Source organism: Lontra canadensis, unplaced genomic scaffold (assembly GCF_010015895.1).
Source record: "Lontra canadensis isolate GAN:19392208 unplaced genomic scaffold, GSC_riverotter_1.0 scaffold64, whole genome shotgun sequence".
In the NCBI taxonomy this organism is placed as follows: domain Eukaryota; kingdom Metazoa; phylum Chordata; class Mammalia; order Carnivora; family Mustelidae; genus Lontra; species Lontra canadensis.
The window spans coordinates 858,967-883,765 of NW_022631058.1; the positions used below are offsets into that span (position 1 = coordinate 858,967).

At 37.4% G+C, this 24,799-nt stretch overlaps 1 protein-coding gene and 1 non-coding gene across 29 annotated transcripts in view; one reads left to right on the top strand and one right to left on the bottom strand.

The window, feature by feature from the left end:
- The window catches only part of LOC116879910 (neurexin-3-beta), a 1,111,251-nt gene that overhangs the window by 784,344 nt on the left and 302,108 nt on the right, over positions 1–24,799 (top strand). The gene's annotated exons all lie outside the window — the stretch shown is intronic.
- On the bottom strand, positions 20,377–20,567 carry LOC116879975. The gene has a single exon (XR_004385146.1). It is a non-coding gene; the product is annotated as a U2 spliceosomal RNA (small nuclear RNA).

Consider the following 24,799-nt stretch of genomic DNA (forward strand, 5'->3'; position numbering starts at 1 on the left):
TGGTGGTGACTATCTAGAATGTAATTAGAAGGTTGGGACTGAGAGACACATTTTTGAAATATCCCAAAGCCTGACAGATGCATTGACTCCACCTGAAGCATTCGACCGTTGGTCTCTGAAGGATGCCTCCGAACCATTCCCTGCCGATATATCCCCAAGGCCTTTTGGGAAATAAGACCTGTTCCCACTTAGCTATGTCTCAGGGCTGTCTGGAATGGGCAAGGTAGATGAGAATGATTAAAAATAAGCCTTCTTCCTACTTCATTGGTGTTCCTGTCAGATGCTCTGCCCCACAGTGAAACCATAGCTGTAGAGCAAGAGACCCGTTGCAATGTCCCCTCTGCCCAGTCTTGATTTGATTATGGAAGAATGTGAACAACTAAAGAGTATTTGGTTCTAGATTCTGGAAGGATTCTTCATTATGTTGTTAAGTAGAAGGAAGTAAGAAAAAACAAACAAACAAACACAAAAGGACAGAAGCAAACAGAAAAGTCCAACCCAGTGCTACCACAGAAGGGTTGTCTGATTCCTTTACCTTTCTTGCCAGTCTGATCCATTCCATTGGAAACCCAGCAAGTGGGAGGGAAAAAAAGTGTGCGGACAGTGATGTGAAATTTGTATTGAAGCTTTACTCCCCAGCACATCTTCAAGGGAATTATTTCCAAAACAGCTGCTGGAGATGCAAACAGAAGCCCAAGAACATTCCTTTCACAAAAGTCAAGATCTGACACACCAGTGCACACAGGAGGTGAGGCAAGGATACAAGAGGGACATTCGTTTCCAGGACCCCTTGACTCTCTGGTGGTTTCTCCTCCTGTTTTGCATGCTTTAAAGGAGGCAGAGTTTGGGAACCTCTAGTGACTTCTTTACCACCAGCCATCTTAGGTGACCAAAGCAGAGGATTTACTCTTGGTTGTGGTGCTGATTTGAAATTAATCAGCCTCGGTTTCCTTCCTATTATGTAACTGTTTTTACTAATTAATCTCAATCTGCACCTCCCCTCTCTCTCAATCTGAACACTGAGCTCCCTCAATCTTTGCAAACTTTCCCCCTTTAGTAGTTTAACCTACTCCTTCAGTGCAATAGTGAATTGACCTGTACTTAAGGTCTGTGGTTTGTGCCTCACTCCAAATCCTATTTTCTGGCTTCAGACTTCTTGCTTCAACTGGATGACCTTTCTAAGCTCAGAGTAAATAACTTTAAACAAAATTATTACTCCAGTGTTTTTACTTTATGAAAGTTTTAAAAATGACACCCAAAGAAGAGCTCTGTAATAGTTTTATCAATTGTAATTTATAAGGACTCACACCAGTGGTTGTAAAGAGTGTGGCTTCTAGAGCCTGCTTGGAGAAATTACGTCCCATCTTGGGACAATCCTCCCAATATATCTAATTTCATTTCTTTATAAAATGGAAATAATTGAAGGACCTACCCCTGATTACTGTTAGGAGATGATACATATATCACAACACTGTGTCTGGCATAGAATCAGCTTTCTATAATATGCTATCTACTATTACTGTTATAAAAGTATAGAAATAGAATATATTAGTTTAACTGACAGATTGATGTTTAAGCCTCAGTTCAAATACAATAAAATTTCTCCTATAATTCTTACAAAGGTCACTTTTTCCAGATATAAGCAATGCTACTTATGGTAAAGTTTATTTCAAGGCTGGCGAATTGGCCAAACCAGTCTAGCCCACATAGTAGGATACAGCAGAGCCTGTAGCACACATGCAACATTGAATGGTGTGTTAATGTTTGCTCTGGTGCCTGGATGTGCTGTCCCCAATTCTTCTGTTCCTCACCACCACTGCTACACCTCCATTTGCTCCACATCCATCTCATCTAGAACAGAAACGCCCACAGATTAGAAATTAGATCTGTATAATCTGTTCTGTATGGTGTGGCACCTACGTACTTTTCCAAAAATGATGGGGGGGAATATATCTTGACGGGTCAATCTGTAATGATCTAATGAAACATCATGGAACATTTCAAGTCTTAGCAAAAGGAAGAGAATTGATAATGCATAAGATTTTGCAGATAAATTACTAACATGGAATGAAGCCAGAGTGGCATAGGAGAAAAAGTAAAATGATTTAAATAAGCCTAGACTGGCTGGATCATGTGGGGTATAATCCCCTGTGAATGGTGTATGCAGAAGAAAAGTCAATGAATGAATCATTAGTAATTCATACACTGCACTTTCTTCTAAGGGTTCCAGAGCATCAGAAATTCTCTTTTGTAATCTGACGTTTCTTTGGAATCTGATGTGTTTCTTGGTTCTTGCAGTAAGGGAGGTTTGTTTGTTTCACGTATCTAGGTATGAGAAGTCCCGTCTTGTGTTACCAAAAGAGTTGGTGGGGCTTTCAGGACAGGACAGCAGGTTTTCTGGCTCCAAGGACATTTCACTCCCCACTAAACCACCCTATGCCATGAGCTCCAAGGGAGAGTGATTGTTCAGTCTGGTACAGTGAGGGAATAATCTGTCCTTAGCACTGAGTGCGGCAGCGAATAAAAGACAAAACCAGCTTTGCAATATAAATGACACATTCCATTAATGCAAGTGGATCCAAATGAACTAATTTCATTCAATAGTACTTTTATATTCTGTAGCTATATGAGCTTGGATACAAATTGTAATGTCAGTCTGTCAGGAGAGTGGACTGCAGTGCATAATTACAAGTTCTTGTTCAGCACTTCAGGAACTAATCAGAGCAAGGATGTGAATCTGTAATTTGCAAATGTGCAAAGACAGAGGTTACTGTGGCACTAATGGCTTTGCTGATAACATTCTTGCCACCAAATCATAGGACTATGGGTGCAAATTCTACAAAATAATTTGACCTCCCATTTAGTCACTGGATTATAAGAAACCTAGCCTGCTGGGAGCACCTAGGGATATTTTTAAATGTAATGCTGTTTATTAATATAAAATATCATTCTGTCGATAAATTAATATTTACATTCCAAGGTACTCTATAAAATCATAAAGTGATAAATAGGGAAAACTCATATATAAAAATACAGCACAAATACACAGTGTGTTTCATCATGAAACCTGGTTCTAAACAGCCATTTACTTCATAGGACTAAATCAGGAAAGATTAAGGGATTGATAGAAATATATATATATATATATATATACATATATATATATTCATATATATATTCTATTTTTGTCTTTTTCTTTCTTCTAAGAGTCCTCCTTCAAATCTTCAAATACTTATTTTTTTCTCCAACAATTCCATCCAATCCCATTCTTAGGTGAGTAGAGAAACCAAGCAGCATTGTTGTACTGTAGTTGTGGTTAAAATTTAGGCCTTTCTCTAAAAGATTCTAGAACTTCACTGTCCTATATAGTTCATTCCACTAAAAGTCAAATGATTTCTGCTCATTGTTGTGCTCAATTTAGGACTGCAAAAATAACATCATTGCTTTGTCCCTCCCTCCTCCCATTATTACCTGATTGTGAGCTAAAGCCATTCTCCATTAGAGAAATAAATGCCTAGAACATCTCCATCCTTTCTTTGGCAATAATAACCCTTGAAACCTAAACTGATTTCTTATGTAGAGACAAATGCTCTGTGTTTGAGACTCGTTGACCATTCTGTTGGTTTTACATTTTAGTTGGTTTTATATTTTAGTCAATTCCAATTGTAAAGAAATAGAAATCACTACTTATATCTCAGCTTTCGAGTCAAATGGCTTTACCTTGGATGCTGAAGCTAGAACCACGCTTACCTGGCAAGGTAATTGTAGGAGACTCAGCCTAAGAAATTCCCGATGATGGTGGTGCTGCTGCTTTCCATGGAAGAACACAAAATACGTCTTGTTTTGTAGTGAAAGGACTGTTTCTCTCCAGAGAGTCTGGAATGATGTCTTTTATCTCACTGGTTCTCTCTAGGGAGCAATGTGATGGAATGCAAAGAATAGCCGTTTTTATAGTTTCGTATTTGCAGGTTTAAATCTTAGTTCCACAGTGGACTCATTATGGACTTCAGGGAGAATTATTTAACTCCCTTAGGCTTTGTTTTTTTCATTTACAAAGAAAGAGAGATGATAAGGCCTGTGACAGAGTGCTCTAGGACTGAGGGATGGAGATGAAAATGCCCGGCGCTTTTGTCCTCTTGTATAGCGTGGACCCCCCTGAGCGACAGGCTTCTAGACTGAGTTTAGCATACAGGATGTTTATTAAGGAGAGTCCAGAGATGAATATGTGTGGAAAGGGGAGGAAGGAAGTGAGATGGGGCAGAGGGAGAAAGTGAACTACCCCAGGCAGGATGGTGGCCTCAGCCAACCACACAAGGAGCCCTGGAGCTAGAATAGCCCTTGCGAATGGTCCCATATTGGACCAAGAAGACCAGGCTCTGCGGTTCCTGCAATGATCAGTCTCTGTAGATGGGCGGTTCCAGAAGTGGAGTGATCTCAGGCAAGAAGGGCCATGGCAACTGAGGCTGACCTCCAAGAGTGTCAGCCACCCGCTGATAACTTCCCCAGGAGGTGGGGCAACAAGGCTTTCATTTAAAGAAGATGGGACATCAGGGTACCTACACAGTCCCCAGTAATAAGGGTTAGTTTCTTCTATATGCTTACTATCCATACTCTGTTTTCCCTCCTCCTCTTCTTCCTATCTCTTCCCTTCTTCATCTCCTCCTTCTTCTTCCTTTCCCTATTCCTCCTCTTCTTTTGAACGTGTTTTGTTGTACTTTACAGAATTAAACTTCTATATAACAAGAATCTTTTGCCATTACAGAGTACCTTGAGGTGTTCCAAGTATGAAAAACAAGGGCTCTTTTCCCATTAATGAAAAATGACTTTTCCAGATAAGTGAGCGATTCTGCATTGATTCTCAGGGAAAACTATGGGAGAGGGCAGTTCACGTTGGTTAGGCTGACATAAAATATATACGCTACGTTCCCTTCTGGGGGATTTCTTTCTTTCTTTCTTTTTTTTTTTTCCAAAACACATATATGCAAAGAGAAGTCTGGCTAGGAGTATAAAGTTGACCAACAGGGAAAGTGCCTTATGGACTCTGACCTTTCAAGCTTACACCATTCCTAAAAGGAAGAGAGACCTATTTGAATTGACAGAACATTTAAAACTCCAGTGAGCCAGGTCTCTGGCTCTTTTCCTCTAAGGAACTACAAAACTTAGGTCTTTGCAGATCAATTAAGTCATTAGCATTCCCTCTAATGAAGGTTGGTTTCAGGGAGGAGGCTGAACCAGCCTGGCCCGCCCCAAGTGGCCTCCAGACAGCCAGAGAGTACTACAGGTAGAGCAAATGGCAACAATCCTTTGGGGTCAGAGGGCCCCCAGTTTGCCACAGAGTTAATTTTCCCTATTGTCTAGGCGACCTCAATCACAGTCACTGCCTTAGGCAGATTGAGATACTGGACAGGTGCTCTCCAGGCACACAAAGGTTTGTAAATAAGTTTTAAAATTCCACTGCCACTGTCTGCTCAGCTAATAGGAGTGTTCAGAGAGCCAGAAGGTGCGAGAGACTGGGTGGAAAGATGCGTTTGCATCTTGGGGAGTGTTGCTTTCATATCATTCTCTCTCTCGTATGTATTACGATGGGAGATTTCCTGTTTTTAGTTCAGTTTCTTAAATTTTTGATTGTGTAATAACATGTTTGCCAAAAAATAAAAAAAAATTTAATGCTTCTTCTCATTTCTGTCCTTCTGCTCAAGAAACCAACCAGGTATTGGATTTGCATGCTTCCACTGTTTTCTTACACATATACAAGAAAATACAAGCCTATATTCTCATCATGCCTTCTTTTAAGCAATTAACAACATGTTGTGTATAACATTCTACATGTTGTTTTTTTCATTTCATACATCACAGGTATCTTTCTATATCAGTACATTGCAAACTTCCTCATCCTTTCTTTTTTTATAGCTATGTCATATTTCATTGCATGAACATACCATATTTATTTAACTTTTCCTCTGCTATTTGTTATTATAAATAGTATTGCAGTTAATCTTCTTTGCGCCTTATTTTTATGCCTGTTTGGGTAGATCTGTAGGATGCATTCTTAAAAGTGGAATGACTATATTAGGAAGTGTATGCATTTGTAACTTCAATAGATACTGCCAAAATGCCCTTTTTATGCCCTCATATACAAATTCATAGCTTGTTGTCCATGAATGAAAGTGCTACCCCACAGGTTCCTAACAGAGTGTGTTGTCAAACTTTTGGAAATTGGGACACCTGGGTGGCTCAGTGGGTTAAGCCTCTGCCTTTGGCTCAGGTTGTGATCTCACAGTCCTGGGATCAAGCCCAACGTTGGGTTCTCTGCTCAGCAGCAGTAAGCCTGCTTACCCCTCTCTCTCTCTGCCTGCCTCTCTGCCTACTTGTGCTCTCTGTCTGTCAAATAAATAAATAAAATCTTAAAAAAAAAAAAACTTTTGGAAATTTACCAATATGGTATGTGTAAAATGGCATTTCAGTGCAGTTTCATTTTCTTTCTCTTAGTATTGGTAAGGTTCTATATCTTTTTATATGTTTAAGAGTCATTTTTAAATCTTTTCCATGAATTTTCCATTGATCTATATTTGCCCACTTTAGTATTGGTTTGCTGGTTTTGTTTTTTAATTCATTTCTACCGGGAAGACTAACTTTCTGTGATGTGGGCTGCCAATCCCCTCTCTCCCCCCATTTTTTGTCTTTTGATTTTGTGTATAGTCTTTCTTTTACCTAGTGCAATTATAAAGCTTGTTGTTTATGGTTTCTGTTTTGAGTCTTAGAAAAGAGGCTTTTCACCTAGGAGTGTTATAAAGTAATTCTCATATTTTCTGTTGGCACTAGTATGTGGTTTTTTTTTAATTTTTTTTTTTAACATGTATGGTCTTTATCCCTGCCTAGGGTATGAAATGTTAATCCAAGATATATTTTTCCACATGGCTTCCAAGTTATCCCAATAACATTGTTTATATGGACTATCATTTCCCATTTAAGCCACTATTATAACTTTCTAACTTCCCAAATGTTAGGGGCCTATTTCTGGACTTCTATTCTGCTATATTGGTTTGTCTGTCGATGTGCATTTTTAAATTGTTGAGTCTGTAATGGATTTCACAATCGAGGAGGGCTAGTTCTCCCTTACCACTCTTTGTTTCAGAGTTTTCTTAACTTTTCCCATTTTTTAAAAAAATATATAAACTTTAAAATCAGTTTCTTTGGATTAACAGAGGGTATGTCTGTATGTGTATGTGTGTATATGTATAAATATATATGTATGTCATATAAAACATATAAAATAAAAACATATGTATATGTTTTTATATTGAAATTTATAAATTGAAGAGAATTGTAACCTTTTATGTCCTTTGTGAATCTTCCTATTCAAGGACATGATATGTCACTTCTTTTGATTAAATTTTAGTATATGCCTTTATAGAAATCTAACATTCTGTTGTTGACTCTATTCCTAAAATTTTTTTTCTTCTTTATACATAATTATAAATGGGTCTTTTCTCTCATTACCTCTACTAATGAGCTGTTTGTATATGTGAAGGCCATGGATTAAGGCGTGCTAATTTTCTTCTGTGTCACCTTACAGAATCCTGTTGGTAACAGTTATTGTATTTCTTTTGAGAACTCCCATGTATTCAATCCTATCATCTGCAAATAATTTAATTGCTCTCTTACCAGTTTTTATATCTCTAGTATCTCTTATTTAATTGCATTGGCTAATAATCTAATACAATAATATAATAATGATATTCCATCTTCCTTAACTTTGTTCCTGACCTTAGTAAGAGTCATTCTGGTATTTCTCCAATAGTCATGAAATTGGCTTTGGGAAATGTATACCTCTCATTTCCTAACAGTGAATGGCCCAGTCCTTGAATTCTCAAATGAAATCCCATGAGTCTTAAGTTTTACTTACAATGTGGGGCTGGATTCTTGTTGCTAACATTTTATTATTTTTTCTTCTTATATGCTCTTGAACAATTTATTTAGCACTGGAATTTACTACCCTTTAAGGGGTGGAATGACTTTTCTATGAAATTTTTTGGACCTAGTGTTTGCTTTTTCAGAAGGGGGCTCAAGTCTCATCTATAGAAATGGATAAGTTTTTATTTTGTCTCTTTTTAAAACTTATTTTAGTCAATTACCCCTTCCTTTAGTCTAGTCTTCCTGTTTCAAATGTATTTGTATAGATTTAAGACTATATTCTTCTCATTCTCTATGCTTACTTCCTGTTTATCATTTTTAACTATATGTATCTACAATTTCCTTCCTCTTTTTTATGATATAATAATCTAATGTTTTACCCTTAATATTTTTTCAAAACACAACTTTTATTTTTTATTTTTTTTAAGATTCATTTATTTAATTTAGAGTGAGAGAGAAAGAGGGTGTGTAAATAGGGGGAGGGGTAGAGAGAGAGGGAGACAAGCAGACTCCTGGCTGAGCTGGGAGCCCTACACAGAGCTTGATCCCAGAACTCTGAGATCATGACGTGAGCCAAAAGCAGGAGTCAGACATTTAACCAACTGAGCCACCCAGGTGACCTGAAAACACAACTTTTATGTGACACATTGATTCTACCACTTTTGTATTTTTTAACTTAATCAATGTACCTTTTACCTTTATAAATTATTCTTCCATAGTTTTTTAAAATATTCTTTTGTTGTTTTTTAAAATAGTGTAAAATATTTAGTTCTTTTAGTTTTGTTATTTCCTCCTCTTGATATAAATATTTAAGGCTATAGATTTTCCTCTAAGCACTGTTTTGACTATTGCCTATAGATTATGATATGTAGTGTTTTTATACGATTGTTTTTTCTAGGCAACCTATAAATTTGTTTTGTATTTCATTTAACCCAGGAGTTAAGAGGGAGTTTCAAGATTTCCAACTTAAATTGGCTTCTTTTTCTGATTTTGTTGTTAATACCTCATTATTACACTGTGATCAGAAAATGTGGATTATCCTATTTCTCCTTTTTTGGAAAGGAGAAATTAAACAGGTTTCCTTTTTGGACAATATGTAGTCACATTTGTGAACATCATGTGGATTCTTGAAAAGAATGTGTAGTCTTTATTTTTAATGCATAAGGCTCAAAATACATTATTTGATATACCTTATTAATTATATTATTTGGGCCAATTATGTCCTTATTTTTTTACTACTTCATCTGTCATTAAATAAGCAAGGTGGCTAAAAGTGCCCTGCTTCTGGGGATTTGCTGATATTTCTCCTGGCAACTCTTGAATTTTCAGAGTATTATAATACTATGTTGTTTGACTCACAAATGACTGTAATTCTGATGTCTTTATTGTAAATTGCATCTTTTTAGTATTTTAAGACATACTGTCTTTTCTCAATTGATGGGCATTTTAAATCTGAATGCTTCTTTTTCTGATTTTAAGATCTCTATCCACTGATCTTTTTGTTTTCCTTCTCCTGACGTAACTTGTTCCATCCTTTTATGTTCAATCTTTCTAAATCAGTTATTTTCCAAAAGTATCCTGCTCACAGTATGGGGTTGGTTCTACTTTGTGATCTCATGTGAAAGTCTTCATTTTTTAATAGGTAAGCTAAGCGATATTACATCTAGTGATGTGACAGAACTCTTTGGCCCTGGTCTTCTCCTGTCATTTTGTCATGTATTTTCTATCTTGCTTAAAGTTCTGTCTGCTTTTCTGCTTGTTTGTTTTAACTATGTGCTCTGGTATGTGTATGTGTATGTGTGTGTGTGTGTGTGTGTGTGTGTGTGTGTGTTTATACTATTTAAAGGAGTTTTTATTTTCTCCCAGGTGGTCATTCTTATAACTGTAGCATTATGTAATATTTTTAATGTTTTATATGTTTAAACTAGAGCTTCTTATGCAATGTACCACAACCCTGAGAATAGTTGCACAAGCCTCTGGCCATAGCTTACCTCAGTCCCTGCAAATATAATTTTCTCTTAGAGCCATCATTTGAAAAATATCAGGAAACATAGCTTTAATTCACTATGAGCAGTGTATCATAATCTTTCTTCGTGTGAATACAGAAAATAATGTGCATTTATTTCCATTAATTGAGATAAAGCCTTTATATGTTATCCTTTGACTCCCGGCAATCAGAGAATTTGCTCTACTTCCTACCTTCTTTCCTCTCCCAACTATTCTCAGTAATATTCTTTCTGTATCATTGGGGCATATTTCTGTTTTATTCTGGTCTGTCACATGGCTCCATTAGATTAGATGGGGTTCTTCTTCAGGGCCTATAGTCTGTGCTTACTTCATCTGTTTGTCATAATTTCCCCAGTCATCTCTTTATTGACTGAAGTTGTTTCCCTATAATTTCCTCAATATCCCCAGTATTCTCACCCGTTAAATGCTTTTGTCTGTAGACTTTATACTTAAGCATAGTTTGGCTGGGTATAAAATATGGGGGTCATACTTTCCTTATCATTTTGAAGATATTTCTGAAAACTGATTAATACAGTCCTGGTGAGCCAGAGAAGCCTTCCTTCAAGAGGCAATGTCTGTGTTTAATTTTTATTAGGTGGTCATCAGGGAAATATAGACAGAGAACATGGTGCCTGGCAGAAGTAATGGAGGTGAAAAAGAGTCTGAAGCTTTTGTGGAAGATTGTGTATAACCACAATGTAGCAGGAAAGAGGTAGATATGTCCAAATTGATACCAAATAAGTAGGGGACGATAGATCCTGAAGGATTTACTATACCCAAGGGTCTAGACTTCTTCCTGGAGGACAGGGGAAAGCCATTCAATGATATGAGGCAGGAAAAACACATATGGTTAGAATTGCTTGTTTTAGGGGAGGTATGTTGAGGAGTCTGTGAGTCTTCCCTTCCTTTGTAGGCTGTGGGCCCTATAACCTGTGTCCTTGCAGTGCAGATCCAGAAATTCCATCTTTCACAAACCAATCTATTAGTAGCTTCTCTCAGTGTTCCTGCCAACCTCATCAGCAGTCTAGTGACTATTACACAGGAAAGTAAATAAATCTATACAGTAATAATGGAGTTTCTTTCATGCTATGGCTATATTTCTAACTTCCTTCCTCTGTAGCAGTAAACAGCAAGGATTAAGGATTAGGTCATCTTTTTTTTTTTTAAGATTTTATTTATTTATTTTAGAGATAGAGAGAGAGGGAGTGAGAGGGAGGAGCAGAGAGAGAGGGACAAGCAGACTCTGCACTGAGCACAAAGCCAGATAAAGGACTCTATTCTAGGACTCTGAGATCATGACCTGAGCCAAAATCAAGAGTCAGGCACTTAATATACTGAGCCACCCAGGTGCCCCTAAGTTGTCATATTTAAAGATAAAAAGATACCAGCTCTTCTAAAAAAGGGGGAAAAGCATTATAGTTCTTAGGTACATATTCCTATACCTATGGAATCTGTGAACTCTTCTTTCTTCCAAGGATGTCATGGAAACCTTCACAAACCTAATTGATATTCACTAGTTCTAAAACATTTTCTTTCTCGGATGTTCCACTGGGAGTTCTCTGTTATCTCACTAGTTTCCAGTTAGTTCTTGGAGATCTGTCATTCTTCACTTATGTCAAAGCTGCCAAAGTTAGCTAGTTTTAGCTAGAGCACATTTCTTTATCAAACATTATTTTAACACTACCTTGTCAAATTCTACTTGTTGCTCTTTAATCTTCGGTCAGCTATATGCAAAACGTGTTGTCCTTATAGGCAAATTTATATTATATCATAGAAATGGTGACTATCAAACAACCAGCTGGATTCTTGGTTCTTTCTTATTGCTTGCTTGCTTGCTTTCCTTTCTAGCTGAATAGCATTACTGGCCACTTCTAAAGGAAACTGGATTGTGGGATTCCCACTGGAGACTGGAGGTCGAAACAAAATCATGTTCACTATGTGAGAACTTGTTGGACCCACATTAGTTAAACTCTACAATTATGGAATTTTTTTTCTGATCTCTTCCATTTCCTTAATGCAATTCTCAGGTATCTACATGGTTTTTAAGCCCCTTAATACAACTATTCTCAGTGAGTACAAAATAAAATATATTTCAGACTAATAGTCAAGAATTTCTTCATTCTCGTGTTGAGAGCTGTTACCTAAAAGAGCAAGGCTTTAACAAGGTCTCAGCTTGACTCTTGCCATGTTTGCATACAAAATAGATAAGGCAGGCTTTGTTTTGGAAGATGTTAATTGATTTTGTCCACCATGCTGTCTAACGAGCCAATTCCCTGAAAATGTAGTGATGGGGAAAAAAAAATCTGTTCCAATTACTGTTTAACTAAAAGGCCTCCCTTCCACCTCTATTAAAGAAAGAATGGCACTCACTGTCCAGGACTTCTGTGATTGACAGCTGATGCTACACATGCACAGCCCTGCTGTCAGTTGACATTTGAAGAATTGGTTTATTGTTGCCAAAACGAGAAAAAAAAATGGAGAGAAAGCGAGGGGGAAGAGAAAGAGTGGGGTGGAGAGAAAGAGAGAGGTAGAGAGAGAGATTATAGAATGAACAGAATTCAAAGCCCTAGCCCTTGATAAATGCTTTTAACCCGATGTAGGTAATGGAGAGAAAAGGCAGTGTTGGGATTTTAGGGCCTAAGAGGGACTGGGTAAATTTGCAAATCACAGGAATCTATTTTAGATTGGACCAGGTTAATAGATCAACAGCATTCCTTCAGGTTTCAAAGGGGCTGGTTGCTATGGGAGCTTCTTCTATTTCTACTGGCATTCCTTATACTGAGACTGGATGGAAGCCTGAAGTGGCTAGCTTCACATCTAAATTAGTGGTAATGAGAATGGACTTGAAAAAATTGCCCTATAGGTAAAATGCCCTATAGGTAAGAGTTTGTGTCTTGCCTGTGTTGCCTAAGGCCCTGAGCAAACAAAGGGAAAGATCTAAGGAGGATAATAGGGCATGATGTTTCCAGTAGAACTTGGTCGCAGACACTCTTTGAGTTTCCAACTGAAGAAGAAAATGGCAAGTGGGAGCAGGGACAAGAAGTCAACCTCATCTTGCTTGTCTTTTCCCTTAAATTTCTAAAAGAAGCTATAAAGCATAAGGCCTTTCCTCCCATACCACATAGTCTTTGCCTCCGCCAAACAAGTCTTATACTAATAACCAGAGGTCAAAGTAGGAAACTTTGTGAATGAGCCTTATTTCTCTAAGTAGGGGGCGGATACATTGAGACACAGCAAACTGGCCTCTTGGATATCATCTTGAGAGTTTCTAGGTAATGTTTTTAAAGGCCAACTAACAAATAGTCCCTTTCTTTATGAAGTCATTTATTGGTGCTAGGTCTAGTGTAAGACTTTTAAAATGCCACTTCTCATTCCCTATTTGCATGGGGTGATCCAAATCTCCAACCCATGATCAGAGTTTCTTAGGATTAGCATGTTGTTTAATGAGTCCTACATCGCCCTACCTGAAACTGAACAATGAACAGACTTATATTTCCCTTTAGCTGCAAATTTATTAATGTTGGCAGCCATAAAATAAATGCAGCCACAGCCGACCCCCACAAATGAATCAGTCAACTCAGACTCAAGTATACCCTTTCCTTATTACTACAGGGCTCTTCCAAGTCACCTTTTAAGTGATCTGGTTGGGGTATGTGATGCTCATTTTCCTTTTAGCATTGTGCTTGATTTGTGAGGTGGGTGGAAGGAGTAATGTTGACTGCTAGTTTCCCATCATTAACATTAAGTTTTATTGACCTAAGTCTCCCTCTTATGCACATTATAAATGTTTTAAGTCAACTTAATGCTGGGAAAGGGTGCTGGGTTGACACACTGGTATATTATTATCATCTTGGGCAGGAAGAGTACAAGCTTATTTGGAACTTTCTAAGTTTCTGATTGAGCAGGTTTCTCAAAAGGAAGTTCTGGTTTATGTAGAATCAGAAAATGAGTTAAACATATTAGGAATTGGTTGGAAAGAGGCAAAGGATATTGTGAGAAAGGAAATGATAACAAAGGAAATGAACTTTGGCATACCCCTGAAGTAGCAAGTTATTTTTGCTCCATACAAAAAGACAAAGTGTCCTTGCTGAAAAATTAAAAAAAAAAAAAACAAAAAACAACAACAAAAAAGACAACAACAACTAAAAGCACCCATTGGCCCTATTGGTTCATGAAATCTATTAATCCAGTTCATGATTAAAAAAAAAAAGAACTTGAATTCTTCAACTTGTCCATTTTTCATCCTATTGTCACTGATCTCCTCTAGCCCTAAGAAATTTGCTCCTGATCACATGTTTGTTAGAACTGAGGAAGTGGTCCTCATTCCCATGGTAAATTTACTTATTCCTCCAATTTAAGCAGCATCAAATATTTATTAGGGGCCTGCATTATGCCAGATACAGGGCTAGGCACTTGATTTGCACAGATATAAATTCTGCTGTCTTCGAGTTTAAACACTAATGAGAAAGAGAGGTAATAAACAAAGCAATGAATGCATGTAACAATGTAGGGCTAAGAACACCAGGAAAGAAATGAACATAGTAGATGTTTATTAAATTCTAAATGCAAGCATTCTATTACATCTACTAACGTGTGGGGCACAAAATGCAAAAGAAAAGTCCGCATGAGGGAAAGTTAATTCAAAATTAGGCAACAGGGGCCCCTGGGTGGCTCACTGGGTTAAAGCCTCAGCCTTCAGATCAGATCAGGATCCCAGGGTCCTGGGATCGAGCCCCACATTGGGCTCTCTGCTCAGTAGGGAGCCTGCTTCCTCCTCTCTCTCTCTCTGCCTGTCTCTCTGCCTACTTGTGATCGCTGTCAAATAAATAAATAAAATCTTTTTAAAAATTAGTCAACAGTTTAAAACAACAAACAAAAACTAGAGATGCCACAAGGTAGTACATAGTTAATTATTCAATAAGTAGGAACAAAATAACTGCTTTAGGATTTGAGGGAGGAATAGTGCTTCTGGTTGGGGATGGTGGTTAGAGGATTTCAGGAGAACCTCAAAAAATGAAGAGCACCTGGATGACTCAGTCAGTTAAGCATTCAACTCTTAATTTCGGCTCAGGGCATGATCTCAGGGTCCTGGGTTCCACTCCCACACTGGACTCCATGTTCAGTGGGGAGTCTGCTTGAGGATTCTTTCTCCCTTGCCTTTTGCCCCCACTCCCACTTGTGCTCTCCTTCTCTCTCTAAAATAAATAATTTTTTTAAAAACTGAAGAGATTGTGTAAAGTAGATTTTCAAGCAAAAGGAATGGGATGGGAAAATCACTGGGGGAAGAAAAGTTTAAATATTGGGCTGTTTTATAATTACGCAATTAGGGAAATTAAAAGATACTATTATAAAGGTAGGTTAAAAGGGGATTTCAGATTTTTTTCAGCCTTTCATATTAGAAGGAATTAAAAGTAGTAGCAGTAGTAGTAGTAGTAGTTGTGGTAGTAGTAGTTGTTGTGGTAGTGGTAGTGGTAGTTATAGCAGTAGTACTAATGGTCGTAGATAAAACACATAATTAGCAATAATTCAAGGAAACACTTATTTCTGTATGTTGCTGCTGGGCATAGAAGTTACTATTTTCCCTGACAGGAAATTTGGAAAAACGTATCAAAAGCTTTTAAACTAGTAGTGAATTTAATGAATCAATTCCACTTGAAGGTATTTATCTAAAAGAAAGAATCATGAAAGGGGATGCCTAGGTGGCTCAGTTGGTTAAGCATCTGCCTTCAGCTCAGGTCATGATCCCAAAGTCCTGGAATCAAGCCCTGCATCTCTTTGCTCAGCAGGAAGTCTGCTTTTCCCTCTGCCCCCCCCCCCCCCCCCTGCTCATATTCTCTCTCTCTCTCAAACAATTAAATAAAATTAAAAAAAAAAAAAAAGAATCATTAAAGTAAAAAAGAGATTTAGTTACAGGGATGCTTAGTATAATTTCTTATGAACGTTCATATTTGAAAAGAATTGACAAGCATAGCTATCCTTCACAGTTGGACTGGATAATAGTTATGTAAGAGGTAGAGAGTGGTAAAATTAAACTTCTGGTATTATAAATACACATAATGTGCTTCAATATGATATTTTAGAAAATATTTAATTTAATAATATTTTAGGCTAACTTTTAATTACATTGACAGATGTTCATAAAACATGGAGCAAATGTAGAGCCATTTATAAAAGATTCTCTTTAGTAGAATCTTTGTGTGAGTATATCTGTATCAGAAAAATACTGAAAAGATATATATTCAGATGAACAGTGAGTGATGGGATCACAGGTGATTTTTATTCCCTAGTATTTCCTAAAATTTGTGCAGCAAAAATATAGTGCTTAAAAGTTGTAGTAAATCTAGAAAAATGACTTAGCAAACAAGAGGACCAAAAGGTATTACAGATAGACTTCCTTAAATATGATGTGCTTTGGGTGTTAGGAAAATATGGATTTTTTTCCTTTTTCAGATAAACTTGTGACATAATAAGTTCTTTTGTTGAAAACTGAGTGTAACATAAGGAAAAACGTATGATTTAGTGTTACACAAACCTTGGTTTTGTTCCCAGCTTCACCTCTCCTGTCATATTCTGAATGAGTTGTTTAATGTATATGAGCCTCAGTCTTCTCTTCAGAGAGCTGACAATGGGTATCTATGTGTTAAGTGCTTAGTGCAGCACCTGTATCAGAGGATCATGCCCCCTTACAAGTGAGAATGGAGAAAATATGGCTAAAGTCACGAAGTTAATGGAATATTAAAACACCTTAAAACACCCAGTCCTGCCAGAAATGGCAATTTTCCAATTTTCCAACTACAAATAAAAGTTAAATCTCAAAACAAACAAACAAACAAACAAAAATAACCTGTAAAAAATATAAATTCAATTAGACTTCACTGGAGAAATAAAGTTCTACCTCTGAAATGTTATTGCTAAATATTCGTGGCAAAGCATGGAAAGTGGAATGAGGTCTAAAAAGAGAATTTTGACAGGAAATTGTGTGTGTGAGTTTTCATCCCTCTGATTCATTAGTCAAATCAAATAAAAATCAAGCTAATTTGTCAGTTTGCAGAAAGACACCAAACAAAGTTGAAAACTGCCAACCTGTGTTTGTTCTCCTGGCTTGAACAAACAAAACACCCAGTAATTATTTGTTGGGTCTCAGATTACTTATATTCAATCCCTAACATTTCATTTTGCTTTGAAAGTGTATTTTCATGGTTTGTTTCATTGAGTCCAGGATGGAGGCCGGAAGACGAAAAATTTAACATACACCTTAAAAAGTCAGGTATTTAGAAGTTTCCTCAGTTAGTTTCTTTAACATCTCTAACTGTAAGCAGAAACAGTTGCACATCCCAAAATCCAGAAACATTTGCCCCATCCCCCCATGATCCTTTGCCCAGAGAACTTCAGTTACTGGGAGGCTGGTATGGGAGAAGCTGCAGCATTTACATAAAGTAAAAATGAGGGGTTAGTTAAAAAGCCAAACGCAAAACCAACTCTATATGAAAAATTACCCAGGATTATTTTATTTAAGTTACAATTTAAATTTTTTAAATTATGTATTCTTGGGACATGTACGTATGTGGCGGGGGGTCATGCGCACAGGCATGAATAACACACAAGAACTGGTGAAAGGAAGCTTCATCATTCCCCTCAAGGGGCTCTTGGACAAAGAATGGGAAGGAAATGTTCTTTCCATACCTTCTTCATGAGCAATGCAGCTTCTTCTCTCTGCTTGTTTTCTTGGCTCTCCCAATTTGGATGTGAAGAAAAAGGCATATATGCCTGCCTATCTCCTTCTCCTTCTTCTTCTTGAGTGGACTGTCAAAATTTTTGCTGTGATTAAAGAAAAGAAATAGGCAAGCAAAATGAGTATAAAAACAAGAAGGGGGGTGCCTGGGTGGCTCAGTGGGTTAAGCCTCTGCCTTTAGCTCAGGTCATGATCCCAGGGTCCTGGGATCGAGGCCCGCATCGGGCTCTCTGCTCAGTGGGGAGCCTGCTTTCTCCTCTCTCTCTGCCTGCCTCTGCCTACTTGTGATCTCTGTCTGTCAAATAAATAAATAAAATCTTTAAAAAAAATAAAAAATAAAAAATAGATAAATAAAAAAAACAAGAAGGGAAAGAAATAGGATTGTCACTTCTTGTACAGAATCAGTAGTTTCCCACCAATGAACAAAGTAATTTTGTGCTAGGACACTGTTTAGAAGGGAAAATAGAACTTACAGATATAGGACTATCACCAAGCTATCTACTGTGCTCATTTTTTTTCTGAAAATTGATGGAAAATCTAGAAACAATGTAAGCTAAAGCTGGCTCTCTAAAATGAGTGGTCCTTAAATATGATCTATTTATCTCACAGAAACTTGAAGAGATATCTTCATTAAAGTTTTCTATCTCTGGGCCCCGTTTCCTCTTATCTCTCAGTAGAAATGTCGCACTGTCCTAACATTTGCCTTGAGAACATAGATAAGAATTCAACCCTCCAGTTCCATTTATTGCAATTGTATTTAAATACACAGCTTAATTAGCTGTACTCAGACTCCTTCCCAATCCTCTTTGAAGTGGCAAAGTCCCACTGCATCAGTTCAGCTAATTTTATGCTCACAACCTGATTTTTGAGCTTCATAGAAACCAGGGGTATGACTGCTCCATGTGATCTCTAAGTCCAGATGCTTAGTCCACAGGAGTATTTTGTTCAATGGTGGACATAGAGTTAATTGCCTTGAATTTAAGCACTCAATCATCTTTCACCAAATTCATCCTGTAAAATTAATTCAAGTTAATTTAAGGAAGGACAGGACCTTGAGATATACCTGTAAATAACAGAATCACATTATATGTCATAAAGCCCAGATAAGGAAAGGGTGAGTAGGCCACATAGTGTTGTGAGAATTTAAGAGTATGCTAATTTTATAAAGCATGCTAATGGGAAAAGTAAAATATTGATGATCTTTTGCAAAAAATGCTACATCAAGGTTTAATACACCACCAGTAAGATCAGAGAAAAACCAATATGAATGCAGGATTATGAAAATGATAGGGTTGTATCTATCTAGGGCATGATCTTTACAGATTGGTGAAACCACCAAGGTTTATCTCTCTAGCTGTGAGATAGGTTCAGGCCATGATATCTAGTCTAATACCTTTTCTCAGCATCAGAAACTAGATTTATTTATCCTATAATATTATGTACTTAGTGTGCCCCTGTTAAGTTTCTGTTAAATGAGGTATGATTTGCTAAGTAAAAGCATCAGAAGTTACTAAGATATTAGAAAGTAATATATTTTCTAAAACTTTAGAGTGTTTTGATCAAGTGGGGCATAAACTGTGCTTGTCAGTTACCCATGTGTTTTCTGTATTCATTGGCCTGTAGATCTGAAGCAAATTCTGGTCAATGAACTGCGATCAGAGGTGAAACATGTCACATTTAGGCTACAGTTTAGAGTCCTCTCCATCTGTCCCCTGTCTCTCTCATTCCTGCCATATCTTTCAGCTTTAGAGATCATGTGTTCCAGAGAGTCCTAAATAAGGTGGAGGCAGGTCACCAACCCATGTTAGCATTTACATGAGCAAGAAATAAACGTGTGTGTGCGCGCGCATGCGCTAAACTATAGATTAGTTTGTTACTGCCCCACAGCATTCCCTTATCCTAACTATTGCAACAAGATTCTCCCTGATATTGAAATTTGATCATATAAACAGACCATTAATTGTAATATTTAGGAATTGTAAGTTATAAAACAACTGTGCTAGTCTGAAAGGAGAATGAGAACTATTGAAATTCTCATTCTTCGGGTCCTAGATTTCATGACTTGGAATTTTGTGCAAGCCTCGAAAGCCAGAACTTCCCAAACAGTACACATGGGAATGAGATACAGTGTGTTGAGGTGTCAGTTCCCTCAGCCTATGATGGTTTGCTGAGGTACGGGCCAGATCATCTGGACATGTAATCATCTCATGAGCAGACTTGTCTGTTTACCCCAGTGTGTTATGTGAGTATTATCAAGTTCTCTATATGCTGTAGTGTGAGAAAAGTAGAGAAGAACCATGAGTCTAGGTCCAGATGCACCAATGTGACTATCACTACCTTCCAGGTCTTATTTTCTTATACCCATTTCTTCACCCTTCCTCATGTACTCTCCCAAGTGTACAATTAATTTGAGAAGGAACTGTGAAATGATTGGCACTCTTAACAAATAAATATTTGCTGAATTATTAAACATGTATTCTGAGGCACTTCTGCATACCTCAATACTTCGTCCTTTGGGGGAGTGCATCTGTTAATAGGAGGAGAGTTTCCTAGCAACACTCAGCATCTTCCCAATCAAGAACCACCATTCTATTCCTGATTTTTTTAAACAAACAAACAAACAAACAAACAAAAAAAGCCACCCAAACACCAAGAAAGAACAGACAAATGAAAAACAAAAAAACTACCATACTAAACACCTCTTTCATTCACCATTTTCGTGGGGAAGGTGCACCGTTCCTGGAAGTACTGCAATACCAGGTCGATGCGTGGAGTGGACGCAGCAAGCTCCTATTCCAGCTCTCTGCTCCAAAAATCCATTTAATATATTGTCCTTGGATAGAGGACGTATCAGATATTAAACTGATAAGAACAGATACTACACTTGATCTTAGCCAAAAGGCCGAGAAGCGATTCCTGATTTTTTTCATAAAAAAAGGAGAGAACTTGCAACTGAACTCTATTGAAGTATGGATTGTCTCTCAATTAGGTTAGCCCAATCTTTTCTGTTTATCATAAGAAGCTTGATTCTAATAATTCCTTATACTTATCAGATGTTCACTATATGCTATGCATGCATATTTTAGCTTATGTTGTTCTCACAAACCTTTATGAGGTAGATATTGTTATTACCCCTGTTAAGTTATTTTCTGGTCTTATTGAAAAATAATTGACAGACATCACTGTTTAAGGTATACAGTGTGATGGTTTGATTTACACAACTGTGAAATGATTACCACAATAGGTTTAGTTGACATCCATCATGTCATATAGATATAATAAAAAGAAAAAAATTGTCCTTATCATGAGAACTCTAAGGATCTACTTGCAATGACTTTTGTATATATCCTACAGCAGTGTTAATGAGAGTCACCATAGTGTTCATTACATCCCTAGTACTTATCTTTTAACTGGGATTGTGTACTTTTTCACCATCTTTCTCCAATTTTCTCTCCCCACCTCCCATCTCTGGGAACCACAAATCTAATGTCTCCTTCTATGAGTTTGGTGGTTTGTTTTGTTTTGTTGTATTTAATTAGATTCCACACAAAAGTGAGATCCTACAGTATTGCCTTTATCTGTCTGATTTATTTCACTTTGGATAGTGCCTTCAAGATCTATCCATGTTGTTGAATGACAGGATTACCTCATTTCTTATTGCTGAATAATATTCCATCATATTTATATATATACACATAGACACACACACACACACACCACACATTCTTTATCAGTGGACATCCATCAGTGGATAAGGTTGTTTCCGTGTCTTGGCTATTGTAAATAATGCTGTTATGAACATGAGAGTACAGATACCTTTTCAAGTTAGCATTTTTTTGTTTATTTGTTTGCTTGTTTCCTTGTTTGTTTACCTTTGAAAAGATTTCCTGAAGCGGAATTGCCAAACCATATAGTAGTTCTATTTTTAATTTTCTTCAGAAGCCTTCCTACTGGCTCCCTATGTGGCTGTATCAATTTACAGTCTAACCAGCAGTGCACAGGGGCCCCCTCTCCTCTACATCCATGACAGTATTTGTTATCCCTTGGCTTTTGGTGATGGCCATTCTAATATTACGTCCTGGTTTTAATTTGCATTTCCCTCATGACTAGCGATGGTTATCGCCATTATACAGATGAAAAAACGGAGAGACAGAGAATTTAAGGAGCTCATTCATGCTTGCCTACCTCAGAGCGGTTGAGCTCCTATTATAAGCAAGAAGTCCAACTCTAGGCTCTTAAACAATGTGCTGTGCAGCCCCCTCCTCATAGTCACGTTCCCAGCCTATTAGCTTTGTTTTCTTCAGTGCCAACTGTCCTTCTCTGTACACTGCTGAAAGCCACTTCAAAGGGAAGCAGTTTTCTGACTACCAACAATTATTTAGAAGAGGTGTGATTTTGAGTTTTAAGAGCTCCCTTTAGTTCAGCTCAAATCTCCTGTGTGATAGTAAGAATTACGCTGTTATCCACTGAAAGATCATCTTGTGTCACTGCCTCTTTAATTCAACAAGTGATTTCACATTCATGTAAGAGCATTTTGGCATCTGGAAAATGGTAAACATCCTCCCAGCAGATCTAGTGTTCTGTCCAAAAACAAGTCAGTAAATAAGTAAATAAATAATCATCATATTGGTTTTCTTTGGTGAGGTTCAAAATATGTAAACTTCCTCAACCCCCAAATCAGTTTTTGTACACCAGTAATAATTGTAATTTTTAGTAGTTAAGCAACATGTCCATTCTATGAATAACTAACAATGACCACACGTGTTAAAAGTGGCAAAAAGAGTGGATGGATAATTAGTCTGTTCTAATTAGCCAGAGCTGGAGAAACAACTAACGAAAAAATCCTCAGCTTACTAATTGCTTCAGAGTAATTAATAGTAATTGATAACAACTTGCAGCAATTAAGATCTAATATGTATCTTTAATTTGCAAATGTCCTCCTTAACTTAAGTCCTTTTTTTTTTTCCTCTAAAGGAAAAGTTTGGAATTGGGAACTCTTGGGTTCTTCTTCTTCTCATCTTTTCTATCTTCTACTGAGAAAATTTTAAAGGATCTTATAGTGTTATATTGTTCCTGGAAGAGAGATTAGAGATCATTCTAATACACTTTGCATCATATTACAGATGAAGACTTTGAAGCTTAGAGAAGTCCACTGACTCTTTCAAGTCACCTTTCAGGCCATGGCCTGAATTTCTATTGGCGTAGTCGGGTCAGGGGCCCAATTTGTGGCTGGGCCTGGGACACGATATGGTACAGAATATGGGACTTTTATATGAATAACTACTTCTGGCTGCTTCATAATAAGGGAGCTTGGGATACAAGGGCTCTAAGATTCATAATCATGTAAAATTAATGAATCAAAAGAGGTTTTGTGTTTAAAATGCCCCACATTTCATTTATTCATTCTATGGATTCAGTGTCTTCTCGATACGAGACACCATATCTAAAGAATAAATAAGTGAATATTCAAACCCAGCCCCTCTAAACTCTGTTTGAACTCCTAGAATGACATAGAGCTCAGAGCTTTGCATGGCTTTTTATGTTCGCTCTGTAAAATGAAACTCTCCTAGGGGAACCTGTGTGAATTCAATTCAGAGTTTAAAAACACAGATTTATGGGAGAGCCCCAAATCAATCAAAAGCATGGCAATGTTTAAAAAAAAAAAAAAAAAGGCAGCAGCAAGAAAAGAAAACCATGAAAAGACCCTGCCTGCCAAGAATAGCTTGTTAGCATTTGAAAACACCGAGATATAAGTGTATAATGGAAATGTGGCAATGATCATTTGGGCAAAAACACAATTTGCATAAGAATGAATCAGGAAATGTCCCGGAACACCAGAAAGATGAAAAATCTGGGATCCGTTCAGGCATGTTCACATGGCTGAACATATGCCACACCGTGAATCTTCCTGTGGTCAGACACCTTGGAAATATTGACCCCTTTCTAGATATTGACATTAGAGATGCCCCATGACAGGTAACCTTACATTTTAAAGGAAGACTGTAACGTATAGGTGTGAAAACTGTCAAAACTACTTCCTGGAGCTATTTTGGAGGTCTGTTTTATTCTTTCATCCCCCAATCTGAAATTCATTAAAGTGAAGAATGCCCCTTAAATTACACTCTGCTGTACCCTGGAGGAACACCTGAAAAAGTTAATAATAAACCCTTGAGATTAGGCAAGTGGAGAGGAAAGCATTATGAAATAAAACAAAGCAAAGAAATCATGTAAACAAATTAATTAATTGTCTGGAAGTAAAAAGCACGTTTGTAATTTTGCCCTTGTCGAAGGAAAATTGGAGTTCATTATGCTCACTGACTGATTTAAAAGCTCCTTTCCGCACAGCATCACCGGGAGAGGGAGTGTGCTGGAGTGCAAAGCGTGGATCGGTTGCAGCGTCAATTAAAATAGAAATTCATTATTGAAACCTCTAGAGTAAAGGTTGGGGCTTCATGCTTTGAGGATGGGAAGGAGCATTTTTTTTCCTTTGTGCCTATATTTAGTTTCTTTTTTGTCCCTGTCTTCTGAGTTGATTTTGGAAATATTTATTTTGGATTTCCAATACTAGCTATTACACCTTTTTATAACAAATCGTGTTATGATCTCTCACATGTTGAGCACATTCTAGAGTCTGGTTACTTCATGTGTTTTACCATCTTTAACCCTCAGAGCAACAGGTGGTGAAAAAGTATCAATATCTCTTGAACCCAAGTTCAGGGAGGTAGATTTGCACCGTTGCTGAGTGGTGACACCAAGGATTTCAGACTAAGTCTGTCTGACTTAGAAGCTTCAGATCTCTCGAGGACATCATAAAGACTTCTAAGGCAGGTCTGCTGTGCTGAGTTTGGGGTGTCAGTACAACAAGGACATAAAAGGTATGACATATGCTCCCAGATCTGGTATTACATATTCAGCTGTATGCTGGTGTGCCATCAGGAGCCCAGGGGGATTACATATGGAATGGGTTATGAGCAACACAGCCTGATTCACTGTATATGGTGACCCTTGAACTCTCCAGTTGAGCAGAAGCTCAGCTACCTTGTGCTGAAATATGCTTTATGAGAGTCATGTGTTTTAGTTTTATGACAAGTACTATTCTAATGAATTTAAACAGTCTGTCCAGGCTTCTGGTAATATTTTATGTTC